We start from the raw sequence: 9,174 nt of genomic DNA on the forward strand, positions 1-9,174 counted from the left end.
TGCAAGTTAATTTTCTGCCAGCAGGAGGCACTTTTAAAGCAGCAGAGATAGAGGTTTCTCCGGTAACGGCTGTACACAAAGCAGTGCTGAGCTCACAAAAACGCTGCTTTATCAGGCATTACAGGCAAGATGAAATTAAAATGACATCGAAAATTTTCTGAAGACAGTCAGTTTCCTTCAGAATTACAGTGATATAAAAATTTAGATTTTTAAACCTGCAGTGCTCATGTTTATTCAACAAAGTCAAAGCCTTTTGGAAAATCTATTTGTGGTGGTCAGTTTTGATATTGTGGCAGCCCGCCACAAATAAATCAATGTATGGGAAACCCTGCATCATGACCACAGACATGTGAAGTGGATAACACAGATCATCTCTTCATCGTGGAACCTGTTAATGGGTGGGAAATGTTAGGCAAGCGTAAGAATTTGAGCGAGTTTGACAAGGGCCAAATTGTGATGGCTAGACGACTGGGTCAGAGCATCTCCAAAACTGCAGCTCTTGTGGGGTGTTCGTCTGCAGTGGTCAGTTTCTATCAAAAGTGGTCCAAGGAAGGAACAGTGGTGAACCGGCGACAGGGTCATGGGCACCCAAGGCTCATTGATGCACGTGGGGAGCGAAGGCTGGCCCGTGCGGTCCGATCCAACAGACGAGCTACTGCAGCTCAAATTGCTCAAGACGTTAATACTGGTTCTGATGGAAAGGTGTCAGAATACACAGTGCATCACAGTTTGTTGCATAGTCAGGGTGCCCATGCTGACCAGTCCACCGCCAAAAGCGCCAACAGTGGGCACGTGAGCATCAGAAATGGACCACGGAGCAATGGAAGAAGGTGGTCTGGTCTGACGAATCACATTTTCTTTTACATCACGTGGCTGGCCGGGAGCGTGTGCATCGCTTACCTGGGGGACACATGGCACCAGGATGCACTATGGGAAGAAGGCAAGCCGGCGGAGGCAGTGTGATGCTTTGAGCAATTTTCTGCTGGGAAACCTTGGGTCCTGCCATCCATGTGGATGTTACTTTGACACATACTACCTACCTAAGCATTGTTGCAGACCATGTACACCCTTTCATGCACACTGTTTTCCCTGGTGGCTGTGGCCTCTTTCAGCAGGATAATGCGCCCTGCCACAAAGCAAAAATGGTTCTGGAAAGGTTTGAGGAGTACAAGTTTGAGGTGTTGACTTGGCCTCCAAATTCCCCAGATCTCAATCCAATCGAGCATCTGTGGGATGTGCTGAACAAATCCATGGAGGCCCCACCTCGCAACTTACAGGACGTAAAAGAACCTGCTTCTAACATCTTGGTGTCAGATACCACAGCACACCTTCAGGGGTCTAGTGGAGTCCATGCCTCCAAGGGTCAGGGCTGCAACAAAAGGGGGACCAACACAATATTAGGAAGATGGTCATAATGTTATGCCTGATCGGTGTATATTACATTATTGACTGACACCGAGTAGTTTTGAAAGAATATGGATTTATAATTCTGCTTGTTGTTCTGTTTTATCTTGTTTTGTTTGTAGGATCTTGAGAGCAAAATAATCACATTTCTGAAGGAGGAGCTCAAAAAGTTTATGAAAATATTACAAAAAGAGAACACTCAATACTTTGTGAAGGACTTTCATGAGAATAGATGCCGTATCAAAGAAGCAGCTCTTGATCTCACACTCTACTTCCTGAGAGAGATAAAGCAAGATGGAGCTGCCAATAGTCTAGAAGGCAAGAGATTTATGACCATCTGTCAGATTATGAATGTAGGAGAGAAAATTAAGACTAAAATTAAGTTTAAAAATTAAATAAAGTTAAAAATTAACTTTTTTTCTGTTTAGATGAGCTGTTCTTCATTCATCAGCTAAAATCTAACCTGAAGAAGAAGTATCAATGTGTGTTTGAAGGAATTGCAAAACAAGGTGATTCTACACTTCTGAATAACATCTACACAGATCTCTATATCACTCAGGGTGGTAGTGAACAGGTCAATACTGAACATGAGGTAAGACAGATTGAAGTTACTTCTAGGCGTCATGAATCACAAGAAATACAGGTTGAATGCAAAAATTAGTTTGAAGCACCCGAACAAGACAAGAAGATCAGAACTGTACTGACAAAAGGAGTTGCTGGCATCGGAACATCAGTCTCTGTGCAAAAGTTTGTTCTGGATTGGGCTGAAGGAAAAGAAAATCAAGACATTGGCTTCATATTTCCTCTTCCATTCAGAGAGATTAACTTAAAGGAGAAAAAAACGCAAAGTTTGATAGACCTTATAACTCAGTTTTTCCCAGAGACAAAAGGACTGAACCTTACAAGAAGGAATCAGTTCAAAGTCCTGTTCATCCTTGATGGATTAGATGAATTTCGTCTTCCCCTAAGCTTTGAGGATAATGAAACATGGTGTGATGTATCATCACAAGTCTCTCTGGATGTTCTCCTCACAAACCTCATCAAGGGAAATCTGCTTCCTTCTGCTCTCATCTGGATCACCACCAGACCAGCAGCCGCCAGTAAGATTCCTCCTGACTGTATCGACCGGGTAACAGAGGTCAGAGGGTTCAATGATGCACAGAAGGAGGAGTACTTCAAAAAAAGATTCACAGATGAGAATCAAGCCAAAGAAATCATTGATCACGTTAAACAATCAAAGAGTCTCTTTATCATGTGCCACATCCCAGTATTCTGCTGGATTTCAGCCACTGTTCTCCAGAACATTTTGGAGCAGAAACGAAATGATGTAAAAAACAATCAGGCTGGTGATGCCTCCAAAACACTGCAGGAATCAAATACTGAAGACACTCCCAAGACTCTGACACAAATGTACACACACTTCCTCCACTTTCAGATCCAACAGAGCAGACGAAAATATGATGGAGAATACACACCAGATGTTTCCTGGGATAAAGATGCCATCCTTTCACTGGGAAAACTGGCATTTCATCAGTTGCAAAGAAACAACCTGATCTTCTATGAATCACATTTGGAAGCCTGTGCTATTGATGTCTATAAAGCATCAGTGTACTCAGGCATGTGTACCCAGATCTTTAAGGAGGAAAAAGGGATCGTTCTTGGCACCATGTACTGCTTTGTTCACTTGAGCATTCAAGAATTTATTGCAGCCCTTTATGCACATCTGTTTCTAGACATCAACAAAAAAAATGTGTTTGATCAAGACTCTACAGAACATGAGAACAAAAATGAAACCATGATTGATTTGCTCAAGACTGCAGTGGACAAGGCACTCGAGAGTGACAATGGACACTTGGACCTTTTCCTTCGCTTCCTTCTCGGTCTGTCACTCCAGTCCAATCGGCTGCTCTTTAGAGGTCTGTTGACACAGCAAGACAACAATGACCAGAGCAAAAAGGAAATAGTTCAGTACATCAAGCAGAAATTAGAGGATAATTTGTCTGCAGAGAGATCCATTAATCTGTTCTACTGTCTGAATGAACTAAACGACCAAACTCTAGTGAAAGACATTCAGACCCACCTCAGCAAAGGGAGTCTGTCAACTTCTGATCTTTCACCTGCCCAGTGGTCTGCTTTGGCTTTTGTTTTGTTGACATCAGAAAAGGAGCTGGAGGAGTTTGAGCTTCAGAAATTCAAGAAATCAGACGAGTGTCTCATTAGATTATCAGCAGTCATCAAAACCTGCAAAAGAGCTCTGTAAGTCGCTTAATACATTTTATAATTTTTTGGTCTCATCTGAAAAATGTGTTTATCTACATTAAACTACATTGAATCTTAATCATATACCCCGTATTGTTAGCATGACATAACACATCAGTTCATAGTTATTTGCATTTCAGTATGAAGTTCTCTTCAGATTTTGCTGTAAAGGACATATACTTTTTCCAAACCTCAGTGCTCAAATCATTAACCTCCAGATTCAAGCATGCTTATTTGATTTATCTAGTAAATTTTTCACTGAATAAAAATATTTATATACAGGAAATACTAGGTGAAGAGTAATGTCAGTGTTGCTCACCCTCCTCATTGTATATTTACTGTTCCTGTAAAAATAGTGGACATTTTGTTAAATATTTTCCTTTGTTCCATCTTCTTCTGTGATGTGATATATTTCCCCTGTAGGTTAAATGATTGTGACTTAACAGACAAAAGCTGTTCAACTGTTCAACTGTTCAAGTGAACATGAACAATAATAATCTGCAGGATTCAGGAGTGAAGCTGCTCTGTACTGGACTGAAGAATAAACAGTGTAAATTGGAGATACTTAGGTACATTAAAGGACTAATGCAGTCTCTTTTGTTTAAAAATATGGGCAGTATGTTTAGTGCTTAATTTAGATATCATTTTCTTTGACTGGCAAGGCCTGTCATTACCAGTAACTGAAAGAATATACCTTTTTGGAAAATGCATAAACTAGAACTGAGTTTTTAACTGTTGCTCTAAAAAATTGGAATGATTCTCACTGATTGGACAAGTCGAGCTTTAGTCAAGATGTTAACTAAAACTAACAGCAACTAGCATAAAAATAGTGGGTTTATCAGCCTTACTCTCAGCAGCACCCTTACTTATTACAACTAAAATGGAACTGTTGACTATCCTCACTTTTAATCATTATTATTATTATTATTTTCAGGCTCAGTAAGTGTAAGCTAACAGAGGAAAGCTGTTCAGCTCTCACTTCAGTTCTCAGTTCGGACTCCAGCAGTCTGAAGGAGCTTGACCTGAGCAATAATAACCTGCACAATTCAGGAGTGAAGCTACTCTCTGATGGACTGAAAGAGAACTGTAAACTGGATAAACTCAGGTGAGCTGATGTTAGAAGCTAGTTACACACAAAACCGACATCAAAAATCTATGGACGTCTGTGGTGTCATGTCGTCTGCATCGGGGGGCAAAAGCTGTGCTCAAACACAAAATAAATACATACTAGTTGGTCTAATGACCAACTAGCATGTATGTTGTAGCAAATGTGACAATAATCTGTATTTGTCCATTGTCATTCAAAAACAAAACCTCTGGAAGAGCTAGGACTATGGATGTCCAAACCACTCACTCACCACAGACGGACTGGTAATAGAACTTCTTTAAATATGAAAAATGAGAAGAGCCTTCTGTGTGCCCTCTTGACATAATTGGTTTGCTTGCTTTTGTCACTGGTTCGCTAAGCTGAATAGTTTATCAGAGTATCTCTCTCACTGACTACAACGACATGATTCTACATGGTTAATTAGCCTAAAAGTTGCCAGTGGGGTCTGGCTAGTGTCAACAGTGCAGAGCACACACAAAAACTAGGCTAACAGACGCTCACCAATGACCCAACATTAACCAATGGTGAAAGATCTCTATACTTTTTGTTTCCCATCAAATTCAGTTTTGCTTTGGCAATAACTTTTATTTATATTATATTTATTTACATAAGAAACAAAATAAAAATCATAAACTCTTAGGTAATTTCTAGAACAACTAGATTAATCAGCTGAATGTTACATTTTCATTCCTGTTCTAGACTCTCAAACTGCCATATCACTGAAGAAAGTTATAAAGCTCTGGCTTCAGCTCTGAGATCAAACCCTTCACACCTGATAGAGCTGGACCTCACAGGAAATGATCATGGACAATCAGGAGTGAAGCAGCTCAGTGATTTACTACAGGATCCAAACTGTCAACTGAAGACACTGAGGTGAGGAGATATGATGAAATTATACAACATGAATGGTATGCAGTAGGGATGGGTCACGATTTTTGAATATTCAATTAGTTTATTTAATTATAGAATATCGAATAGGTTGTGCGATTATTGTCTTTAAAAATCTCCCCATGTTTTCCGTGCTGATGTGGTGGTGACTCGTTCATGTAAGCAGAGGGTGGCGCTGCCAATAACGCACCTAAAAACTGTCAAAGACAACAGAAGAACACATTGTCTCAAGCGCACACTGCGTGGTATAAAAAAAGACTTGCGTAGCATATAACGGTTACAGTAACTTGGGACGATGCCAAATAAGAGTTCTGTGCGGACCACAAACACCCCCGACTGGGTTAGAGGTGTGGCTGAATTAGTGATGGGCGCATCCGAAACGCTGCTTCATGAAGCTTCGAAACATTTGCAAATCTTTTGTTTTGAATCAGTGTTTCGGAGCACGTATCAAACCGGCCAGGTCACGTATTTTTAGCAAACGAAGCAACGTTTCGAAACTCCGATGGTTCACCACTAGGGGGTGTTGATCTCAAAGTGAACCCATGAACCACTTCTCCCACGAAATTTTACTATTAAAAAAATAAGGAATTCAGGGCCAGATGTTATGGGATAAACAAAAGATAACTTCCCTTTAACACAGATGGCTATATAGTTTAAAAAATGTGTAGAAGCATTCAGTACTTTCAACCTACAAATCACATCATACCTTAAAAATAACAAAATGAGCTTAGAATAGAATTAAATCCACCTCATTCTTCTAAATGATAACACTACTCTTGCCTGCTGGTTTTTATAGACAGCTCTAATGAAAACACTTAATTAAATAATTACATAAAGCAATCAATTAATTAAATAATTAATTTAGCTAATTTGCATTTAAAGCGACATGCAACAAAACGGCTTGCTCTAAAAAGAGCTGTTTTTGACAGGGTAAAAAGGGTGTTGTTTTTAACCAAACTATGTTACAGACTTTTCATTACGACCCTAAAGAATCATATCAACTTGTGGAAAATGGGCATCCGATGACCCCTTTAAAAATGCAAAGATGTAGTCAACGTAATGTAATAAAATCAGTTTTACATGCAAATGTTAACATTTGCACAATTTTTAACTCAAAATAAATAAAAAGGGGGCTGTGTACAGGGGGTCCAGAGGCCAGGAGGGGCCTATAAGGCTCTTCCCTAAGGGCCCCTTGCCCTGGAATGTGATTTCTACTGAGGGGGATCCCCTCCCCTTGATGCGATTTGTAATCCCCATCCATCCCCCACCCCACCCCTTGGAGTTTTTTTTTGTTGTTTTTTTATCAAGGGGCTCCTCCTTGTATTTTCTGTGATTTCTGTGCATTTTCTGTGATTTCTACACCCAAGTGACTTTGACAAAGGCCAAATTGTTATGGCAAGGCGACTGGGTCAGTTTCTGTGAAACTATGCATTTCACCTATCCATGTTAGTGCAAACACATTAGGAGCAGTGAGTTGTGAACACACACACATTGTGGGCACACACCTGATGCAGTGAGCAGCCATTTGCGGTGGTGCCCGCGTAGCAGCTGGGGATTGGGTGCTTTGCACAAGGCTTTAGGTATTGAGTGTGGAAGCTCAGCTTTAGGTATTGAGTGAGGAAGAGAACGCTGTTGATTCACTCTCAGTATTGATTCACTGTCCATTATTGACAAACATGTGACCTTCAAGTCTGACCTAACAGTTAGGCCACAACTATGCCCTCCTGTGCTCTTGTTTTGCTCTCCAACTATGATAATTTGGTAACACTTTAGAATAATGTTCCATCATTAATGAATAACTACACAAGAACACATGAGTAACGTAATATTAGCACTCTAGTAACTACTAGTAACTAACAAGAAACTCTGATTAATGAATTATTAAGTGATAGTGCTTAGTCGAATGTGGCAGTTCACTATTAGCTAATCAGTAACTATTATTTTTTCATACCTCCCTAAGAACTACTTTATACAGGTTCATAATTAATATGAATGATACATAATGTATAATTAACTCTAAAGTAAAGGTCATGGTAACCCACTAGTAATGACTCAAGTATTAACAAATTCTTCAGAAGGAATTACTAATTATTTGGATCAGTATTCTAAAGAGAAGATCATGATAACTCCCTATTAATGACTGAAATAATTGAAAGCTTTTGAGAGTTTTGTAAAGTATTGGATAGCAACAATTCAGGTGGTACTACATCCTTCTAAAGGAATTACTCATTTTTGGGATCAGTATTCTAAAGTGAAGATTGTGATAACTCCCTAGTAATTACTGAAGTCATTGTATTGTATTGCATCATATAATAATTGCTGTTAATAGTGTTCATCGTCTGTTTGATTACGTCTTTAATTGATTTTTCCGTACATTTCTGCCATATGTACATTAACTGACAGTCATCACTGATAAGCTACCACTAAATATTGTAGAAACTTAATTTGCTGTAAAGTTGCTTTGCAACGATTTGTATCGTGAAAAGTGCTATACAAATAAACTTGAATTGAATTGAATTGTAAACTTTTGAGGTCTTTGTAAGGTTTTGGTTAGTAATTAATTTTGCTAGATTTGGTAACACTTAAATCATTACTAGTGGGTTACTTTGATCTTCACTTTAGGATACTGATCCAAATAATTCGTAATTTCTTCAGAAGGATGTAGTAACACATGAGTCATTACTATCCAAAACCTTACATATATTCAAAAGCTTACAATGACGTCAGTCAGTATTAGGGAGTTAAGATGCTTTTCACTTTAGAATACTGATCCAAGAAATTAGTAGTTCCTTTAAAAGGATTTGGTCATTTTTGAGTCATTACTAGTGGGTTACCATGATCTTCATTTTAGAATTAATTATACATTATGCATAATTCACATTAATTATGAACCTGTATACAGTAGTTCTTAGTAGTTCTCCAGGATACAGTGGGGAAAAAAAGTATTTAGTCAGCCACCAATTGTGCAAGTTCTCCCACTTAAAAAGATGAGAGAGGCCTGTAATTTTCATCATAGGTATACCTCAACTATGAGAGACAAAATGAGAAAAAAAAATCCAGAAAATCACATTGTAGGATTTTTAAAGAATTAATTGGTAAATTCCTCGGTAAAATAAGTATTTGGTCACCTACAAACAAGCAAGATTTCTGGCTCTCACAGACCTGTAACTTCTTCTTTAAGAGGCTCCTCTGTCCTCCACTCGTTACCTGTATTAATGGCATCTGTTTGAACTCGTTATCAGTATAAAAGACACCTGTCCACAACCTCAAACAGTCACACTCCAAACTCCACCATGGCCAAGACCAAAGAGCTGTCAAAGGACACCAGAAACAAAATTGTAGACCTGCACCAGGCTGGGAAGACTGAATCTGCAATAGGTAAGCAGCTTGGTGTGAAGAAATCAACTGTGGGAGCAATTATTAGAAAATGGAAGACATACAAGACCACTGATAATCTCCCTCGATCTGGTGCTCCACGCAAGATCTCACCCCGTGGGGTCAAAATGATCACAAGA

General features: G+C 39.1%; 1 pseudogene; it reads left to right on the plus strand.

Moving 5' to 3' along the window:
• The first annotated feature begins 1,142 nt into the window (after nucleotides 1-1,142).
• On the plus strand, nucleotides 1,143-9,037 carry LOC107681532 (protein NLRC3-like; annotated as a pseudogene).
• Nucleotides 9,038-9,174: the final 137 nt, after the last annotated feature.

Source organism: Sinocyclocheilus anshuiensis, unplaced genomic scaffold, assembly GCF_001515605.1.
Source record: "Sinocyclocheilus anshuiensis isolate Anshui unplaced genomic scaffold, SAMN03320099.WGS_v1.1 scaffold8748, whole genome shotgun sequence".
Lineage (NCBI taxonomy): Eukaryota > Metazoa > Chordata > Actinopteri > Cypriniformes > Cyprinidae > Sinocyclocheilus > Sinocyclocheilus anshuiensis.